Raw genomic sequence first — 9,276 nt, 5'->3', positions numbered from 1 at the left:
CCACTTTCTCATTTATACTCATGTTACGCTGATATAATGCTGGTATCTCTAGTGTTACTTGGTAAAATTTATATAATAAATTAACATCAAGTGTGTGGAAGATGATGGTAATTATTTCTCTTTATCCCAAACATCCAAATGCTGAAAGGCATAAATATAGACGTTTGTGTGATTTTTTTTTGTCAAGGTGTCCTTGAATGAGAGGATTTAAACCTCACCACTGTTGCTTGGGCCCAAGCCAAGTCATGTGTCCTCATTGGTCTTGAGGCTTTTCCTGTGAATGCAGCTGTCACTCGCCTTTGCAGTGTATCCTAATGGGATGAGACTTCTCTGTCCAGTCCCTGTCTAAGACTATGGATGTGCAGCTTAGGCTATAGGAACCCCTAGCTATTTAGCACCTCTCATGTGAGCTCGATGGTTTTTCATTGCAAGAAACTCTGCAAGAAAAATCTCTTAATTATGAGATTTATAAAATATGTATTAAGCAAATGAGCTTGATTAAAAATATATACATACATCATATTTAATATAAATTATGTGCAAAGTGCAAGGGGATCATTGCCTGCTATTTAAACCTTCTCTATATGCATAGGCTGCATTGTTTTAGCAATATTGATAAAGCTAAAGCAGTGCATTCCCCAGTCTTCAGCTATATCAGTATAAGCATATTGATGCACATACATTTATTTCTCTTCCCGTAGGGAAACTGGGATATTAGGATTTACCTCTCCTCAGAGATTTCAAAGAGGAGTCAATTGGACTGTGGCTGTACCAAATTGTTTGCATTTTTTGCATACTCCTGATGAAAATTGCCCTGACATTTGTGCATATTCATTAGGATGGTCATGAAAATGCAATGATAATGGCGTAAAGTAGTTCTGCCTCTCACAAAACAAATGGAACACATTTTCCTACGGTTTTGCCTATTTAGTAATGTCCTATTTCTCTTATGCACACACTCTGTCCCTCTTCCTCTGTTTTCTGATGTATCTGTTAAGATCCTGGGCATCATGTGCTGTGCCTTGTCAAGGAGATATGTGTAATTACAGGTGGGCTGAGTACAGCCAAGGAGAATGTATTATGGTGGAGTTCTGCCTTCTTTTCCATCAGCGGTATAACTAATTTAGATATCCCTGTTTGACTTAGCCAGTAGTTTTTGAGTGCCCTGTGGGCACTTAAAATTCTCTGGGCCCTCTTCCCCTCTAAATCTCCTGGAAAGACACTAGGAAACATAATGTCCTAGAAAATTATGCCTCAGTCTACATAACTGGTTCAAAAACTGCCACTAATCCTAGCCTTGGAAGGAGACTTTAAGGATCAAATAAATACACAACTTGGGATATGTTTCCTCGAAGCAGACGGACACCATCTAAAAGCTTTCTGCATTTAGAATGGGTGATCCTGTTCTTGCCGATACCCTTGTACCCAATTTTGGCACTCACTTGACTCCTTGGTGAGTGGATTCAATCTGTTAAATCCTCTGGCCAGAGTGGGACTGCCCATTTGGGCAGCAGTCAGCTGTTAGATTGGTTCTGCTGCACCCTCTAGCAGCACCCTTTCCCTCTGATTGTCCTGACATACTTCCTGTGCTGTGTCCTGATCTCCCACCGGACTTGCTTATCATGCTTTCTAGACTGTGTTTATTATTAAACTAGAATGAGGTTAAATCAACCTTTCTTAGAATCATAGAATAGTTTGGGTTGGAAGGGAGCTTTAAAGGTCATCTAGTCCAACCCCCCTGCAATGAGCAGGGACATCTTTCACTAGATCAGGTTGCTCAGAGCCCCATCCAACCTGACCTTGAATGTTTCCAGGGATGGGGCATCTACCACCTCTCTGGGCAACCTGCTCCAGTGTTTCACCACCCTCATTGTAAAAAATTTCTTCCTTATCTCTAGTCTGAATCTACCCTCTTTTAGTTTAAAACCATTACCCCTTGTCCTATTGCAACAGGCCCTCCTAAAAAGTTTGTCCCCATCTTTCTTATAAGCCCCCTTTAAGTATTGAAAGGCTGCAATGAGATCTCCCTGGAGCCTTCTCTTCTCCAGGCTGAATAACCCCAACTCTCTCAGCCTGTCCTCACAGGAGAGGTGTTCCATCCCTCTGATCATTTTTGTGGCCCTCCTCTGGACCTGCTCCAACAGCTCCATGTCCTTCTTGTGCTGAGGGCTCCAGAGCTGGATGCAGTACTCCAGGTGGGCTCTCACCAGAGTGGAGCAGAGGGGCAGAATCACCTCCCTCGACCTGCTGGCCACACATCTTTTGATGCAGCCCAGGATACAGTTGGCCTTCTGGGCTGCAAGCGCACATTGCCAGGTCGTGTCCAGCTTTTCATCCACCAGTATGCCCAAGTCCTTTGGCAAAGAGCTACTCCACTGGGATTTTTGTGGAGAAAAACAAAGGGGCTGTTTCGTCTACAGTCACTTCTCCTACTGTGTGCTGTTGCCCAGCACTCTGAAAGACTTTCTGGTCTTTCTCCTTTTAGAACATCTTCACCAGTAGAGATGCAAATCCATGATTCCTTGCTGTGAGTATTAGATTGTATTTTCATGTTATTGATCCTATTTCTATTTTAGCTGATCATATAGGAACGATTTATAAAGATGCAGGTCCTACTATCAATTTTCCTTTGCCATGGGATGTTAATTATTGACTGCCCTCTAGCACTTCACAGGACTGGTCTGTTGGAGCATTTAGCCATCATATGAAACTTCCATTTTTTTGGCTTTTAATAGTAGGTCTTTTTGTTAGTAACTGAAACTAGATTTACTGCTAAGTTAGGCACTTTCTTGAACTTCAGAAAAAGGGTTTGTTTTGACATTTGACAGTTAAACTCAGAAATTTTACTGCACTTGGTAATTCTTTGGTATTTTGTTCCTTCCTGCACATCTCATAGTGCTTTGCTAAAGTGACTATCAATCTTCTCGATTTGTTGATAAGGAAACTAAGACACAGACATGCACAGTTACTCATTTCTGAGCTCTGATTAGAATTTGGATTTTCTGACTGTTTTGTTTCCTCTTCAGATAGCTTCCCTTAATCTAGCATCTGAATGTTATTACGAGAAGGATGTCCATTTATTTTATTTAAACTAGCCTATACTTATCCTACAATTCTACAAAAGTACAAAATCCTACAGTGTATGCTAATGCTCCTCAGAATTTACAGTACAGAACAAGGTGCACAAAATGACTTTATGCAAAATGTGTATGCAGTTACAGCAGATATAATACTTGTTGAAGATAACTGGGAATAATGAACATCTCAAAGTTAGGATGATGAATAATGTTAATGTGTTTCACTCACAGGTGGAAGTGTAACGAGCTTAACTCAGTGGCTCTAGGGAGACTCTTTAAATGCAACACACTTTTTAAATGATTCTTGAAGAAAAGTGGTGCCAGGAGCAGAGGAATCGCTACATTAAAGAAAAGCATGTGGCTTCTACAGGCACTGCATGCATTTGAAAGATGGCACATAATGGCACAGGGGAACTTTGGAGCAAAATAGTACTGACAGTAAAATTCTTGCTCTGTATCAGTCTGAAGTAGAGAGAGGACCTGAAGTCAACTGCACTATGCTCCCAAGGCAGCCGTGTCCTTTCAGGGCTGGGGGAGTAAATCAGTCCTGGTTGCTGGAAGTTATTTGAAGAGATAACTGTTACTTGAGAAGGCAACACTGCACTGTGCTGGCACAGGTGAGCTGTAAAGGGGTGGGAAGAAGGGAAGAAAACAGGCCTACGCCCAACGTGGTTTCTTCTTAGTTCCTCGGGAAGAAAGCAGCAGCTCCTCCCCTATGTCTTGCTCTTGCTGCTCATCAAAGATCTCTTTGGTGCAGCAGGAAGTGTTTAATTGCTCCTCCTGGCATGGGGAGACCTTGAATGTGTCCTGTACAGGAAAGAAGGGCGGTGTGACTCTGCTCTGGAGATGATGAAGGTCCTACCTCGCCATTACTGGGTCTACTACCCTAGCAGCCAGGCAAAGCACAGCAATAACAGTTTCATGGCTCTGGAGTTTTTCCTCTAGCTCTCTCCTTTAGGACATATAGAGGACAGAGAGCCCTTGAGAAGAAAAGGGATTTACGACAAACTTTGGAGAACTTCGGACTGAGGCGAGTTCAATGTGGAAACTTTCAGAGGGAAGGGAAGCTGGATAGGAAGAGAGAGAGGAAAACTAAAGGTGGGAGAATTAGTGAGGATTGTGTGCTGTGAAGGAGAGGGATATGTTGAAAAGCAGAAGAAACAACTGGTGGCAAATAAGGATTCTGAGGGCAGAAGATAAAGGTTTGAAGGACCTGATGCTGGTTGAAGAGTTGGTCTGAACAGAAAGTGATAAGATCCTTACAGGAGCAAATAGGAGGAAGATGTTTGGGGAAGGAGCATGTCCTTGGGAATGATGAATATGAGTGATTTTACTGTAGTGATTTGCAAGAAGCAACAGGAGGGTTTGTGAAATAAAAGTGAATTTAGAAGCTGAAGGAGAAGGATATAAAGGTAGGGGTTTTGGCAAAAGAGATGATAAAGATAGGTGAAGTATTTTGAGAACTGTGAAATAGGAATTTTCAGGAAGAAAAAGCAGAAGTTGAACATTTATAGGAGGAAATGATTATGCTCATGTTGTATGGTGCAGTCCTCAATTGAATACCCAGTTTATCTGTCTTCAAAAATTGCCTAATTATATTAAACTTGGACAAATGGTAATGTAACTTTCCAGTTTGTCGACACGTATATGTCAAGTCAAAGTCCACCTCCTCTGCTGTTACCTGAGGACTGTGCTGAAGACACTGACTGTAACTGAACCCAAACAGAGAAGAGGAGGCAGCTGCAGAGCTGGAAGATCCTCCTTTGGGATGGAACGAAAAGTTGGAAGAAGATGTGGAATCATGTTTTGCTGAAAGAAGGCTTGGGGCAAGGAAGGTGAGATCAGCTTGAATGCTCAAGGTTGAGCAGGATGCTTGTTGCTTAATGATGATAAAGCAGAAGAGGATGGAAGGGGGTGCCTGGTAAAGCAGCTATGGATTAAGCAGCCATGAAATAGGGGATTAAAGGAGAAGGCCTAAAGGAAAATGAAGAACAGGGGCAGGGATTTGACTGAGAGTCTGGAGAAGGTGTTGATAATCAGTTGATGAAAACAGAGAATCGATTAATTAGGTACAGAAAATGTATTGAAAGGGCTGAAGGCCAGAGGATGGATTAGAGAATGTTTTGTGGAGAATGGGCCAATAGAGGACAAGAGAAGCTGTGAATTGGACACGTCCTGTGCTGGGAACTGGCAGGAAAGCATATGATGGATTGGGGTGGGGGAGGTGTGGAGGAAATAACAGATGCTGTGGGGAGAGAAAAGGTCAATTATTAGACCCCAAGTGCTTCAGCTGTAGAGGATAGCCCTTCCTGCTTGGACAGGCCATTATTACAGCCTACCATGGTCGTGCGAAAGAAAATATGTGTAAAGAAGTCCTTGCAGAGGTTTTCTTTCACTGGATTTACCATGTGGATATGTACAGCCTAGCTCAGTATTTTCAAGTGAAGGAAACCTGTATAACTTGTTGCCTAAAAGAGTCTTTCATTTCTGCCTTTCTAGTAACAAAGAAAGTTTTTGGTGCTAAAATAAGCGATGTGATGTACTGTACTTCTAAAGCTGTTAAAAGGCTCTTAACAGCTCTATAAAATACTTGCCGCCTCCTCCTGTGCTTTCAGAAAATTTTACTCTAATATTTATTTCACTGGCTTATACAGAATTTCCTCCCCTTTAAAACATAAGTTGTTAATTATTTCTGGGTTGTCAAGATCAACTCCCCTCCAGCTATTAAAATGTACTTGCATTGTAGTTTTATTATTACTTGCAAAAAATTGGAAAAAATAATTTTGCTAGGCAGTTAAATTTGAAATAAATATTGACTCAGCTATGCAAATGGATCTTTTATGTTAATTTCCTGCAAATATTCAAATGGTGTAGTTTTACGAGAAAAAGCACTCATAAAAACAAGTCTTTATGAATATTCACTGAAAGTGAATTTTGAATTGTACACTTGAGCCTCATCTTTGAAAGTCATGCTGCGTGGGTTGGTCTACATAGGTCACTTCACACAATAGCAAAAATAGTAGCGTGCAACTAGTCAACACTGCACAAATACAAGCTAATATTGGTATAAGGTGTTTGCAGAACATGATACAAATGGAAGCTTTCAATACACTGCAAAATTCTTGTTTTTTCAGAACGCTATGAACAGAAGACAAGGCAAAATTGATGAACAAATTAGTTGTCAAGAGTTTGCTCACCACTAATTAAAATATTATTTAAAAGCAATTGTGACAGTGCAGAACACCCATGGTGTTTTGGGGAGAGAAATGGATTACCTGCAATTCTACGTCAATATTTCCAGGGATTATGATTCTAAGGAATTATTTTAAGTTGGTATTGTGCAGTATAAGTATAAAACATGTGCAATTGTATACTGTTTGTGCAGCCTAGTTTTGTATCATTGGAGTTTTGAGTAAGTGTATTGCTGCATTCCCTGTCTCCCTTCACCCTTTTTTTTCTCCTACCAGATTATCATTGTTACAAATTTTAGCACATTAAAGTTTGGAAATGGTGGTGTTAAGTTTGCCCTGTATGCAAACTTAATTAGTCCTTGTGGTTTTACCATCTCCAACAAGATGCTCCACTGACCTCCACTGAGCATGTGCAAATTGGTATTTTTGAGGGCTTATAACTTGATTATAGAAAGATGACTTCTCATATCAAATCCCTGCTTCAGAGCATATAAATTTTAGACATGGTCTTCAAAATTTTCCAGTCAAGGCACAGACTGCTGTATAACAAACGAGGCTTTACGGTTTCTTTTCCTTAAGCAACCTGCCCCAACCTTCTAGAGCAGTCAATGGGTCCTGAGACTCTGCTCACCATGTATTAAGAAAACAGCTGGTATGGAAAGCTTTTTTGGATGATGCTATCTGCCATGGATAAGGTGTGGAATCATTAGGATCAGGCTCCCAGTTGTGTCACAACTTTCTGATGCAGGTCAGATTCTCCGATGGCATCTGTGTTGCTCAGAGCACCCCAGTGGCTATTGAAGGCTTTCTGTTCTGATGAGAGGAACAGTTGTAATTAAAAGCTTGAAGCATTCAAATTAGGTCATTTTCCTTGTGTCGCAATTCTAATTCTGTTAAATGGGCATAATGAATTCTTCATGAGAATTCATTGCATAATACTAGCACACTTTCTTGCCTGGTAGGATTCCCTGTTTTCATATATGTATATTAAAGAGCCTTCAAAACACTCCTGTGAACAGGATCCATAATATTTCCTGCAAAATCACTCTGAAGTTTTTTGTATGTGGTACAGTTTATATTGCATGCCTATTAAAGGCCCTTGGATGCGTTCTCATCTATTTAATCTCCTGTAGGTAGTTTATTCATTTTACTCCTGATGAACACTGGTGTCCTTGACAAAAATGTAGTGATCCTTGACCTGGGTCACTGTGCTGTTGGCCTGCAATGTGGTTTTGCAAGGTTTGTACTACTGTCTTGTGTATTTGGATTAAATATGTAAAGGGAAAAACCGTGATCTCTGCTGAGCTGGTTATCTTTGGGGATTGAGGGTGTAACACGAGTCAGGGCCATTCTCCTAAGCTGAGCACTGACTATGAAAGATGCTATGGGAGGTGGTACTTGGGAGGTGGTGGGGCTGTCAAGTATTTGCAGAATATAACAGCAAGTGCATTTTGTGGTGCACGTGCTCTGAATTTCCTTTCAGATACCTTGTTAGACCTGCAAGGATTCTGGGAGCAGGCCTTGCTGTTTGCTAGAAAGAGGTAGGACAGAGCAAAATGTGATTTTTGTATTTCAGGAATACCAAGAAGTACACACAAGTCACAGTCTGGTATCTTTGGTCACTTGGTAAGCTCCCATTTTTGTCAGGTGCATGTTCCATGACTCATAGCTGTTCCCATCTTGTTTGATGACCTGAGATGGTAGCTAAGGTCTGAGGTTTTATTACTGCAGTGTTTTCTGTCTGTTCTCTTTCCATCGTGTTCTAAAAGACCTGGTTTGCTCTTGATGTGCAAACGCTGTCACTGTTGCATTATTGATGGCACTGTGGTAGCCTATGGTCTAACTGTATTTATCTAGAAATGCTCTATGTGCTGAGGTGTTGCACCACGCCTCAGACCAATGTTTTCCCCCCATCCCTTCTGTGGTAAACAAAGTTCTTTACATTTGAATACTTTTGGTAAGGTAATTCTGACAACAGAACTACAATGTTTAATGACTACCAGAACATGAAAACACTGCAAAGTGACTGATAACACGTTAGCAGGAATTACTGTTTATCTTTTATGACCTTAGGAAAAAGATCTGTAGTAAAGCAGAGATGTTCCAGGAACAGTCGAGGAGCTTCTTTGATGCAGGATGAAGGGCTTGTTAAAATGCATTAAGAGTTATGATAGAGGATGATTTCTTAGCAATTGTGTACGTTGCCAAAGAATTTGGTCACTATGTAGCTAGTAAAAGTCCAGACATGCTAAGGTGATAAGTTACTGGAGGCTATTTCAACAAAATTGTCAGGAAAGATACCAGCCACGTTGCAGCTCATGCAACTTCCATAATAAAGATAAAATTTATAGATACTTTATATATCCTCAGGGGAGGTATTAATTGGTGCTTCTCTGTCCAGAAATACATATAAACAACCTATTGTAGCTCACTGACAACAACTTTGCAGCTTGTGTTTGCTTTGCATAGCTGTACCAAAGAGAGAAATGAGGTTCTCGTCAAAAATGTCTGAAGGTCCTGACAATGTTTCTTCTCTGCTCTTTTTTGTGTGGAAAGCGTACCTATGGCACTCATCTGCTCTGGTTCGTGCTCCTCCGTCGCTCCTCTGACTTCGAACTCCCACCCTAGTTTCAGCGTGTAAAAGAAATTCATTCCCCTTTCTCTAACCAGTGAAAGTCTGACCCTAAAACTTGAGAAAATCGGACCCACCAACAACTAACTCGTTCCTTCCAAAACTTTACAAGGCAGACCTTGACAAACGCGCCCTGCAGAAGGCCTCGCGCCCCCCAAAAAAGGCGGGCTGACCCCGCCGACGTTGACCCACGGAGGGCCGCCCCACAGAACCGCAGCCTGAAGCGCGGGCCCGAGGAGAGCCGCGGCCGGCCTGCCTGCCTGCCGCAGGCCGCCGCTCCTCCTGAGGCGACGGGCGGCTGCCCAGCGCTGCGTTAAACATTTCCTACCGCGCACCGAGCGGCAGCGAAATGGCTTCCCGCGGGCCGCCCTTCTAA

Source organism: Ciconia boyciana, chromosome 3, assembly GCF_034638445.1.
Source record: "Ciconia boyciana chromosome 3, ASM3463844v1, whole genome shotgun sequence".
Lineage (NCBI taxonomy): Eukaryota > Metazoa > Chordata > Aves > Ciconiiformes > Ciconiidae > Ciconia > Ciconia boyciana.
Note: the sequence above shows the minus strand (reverse complement) of the source record.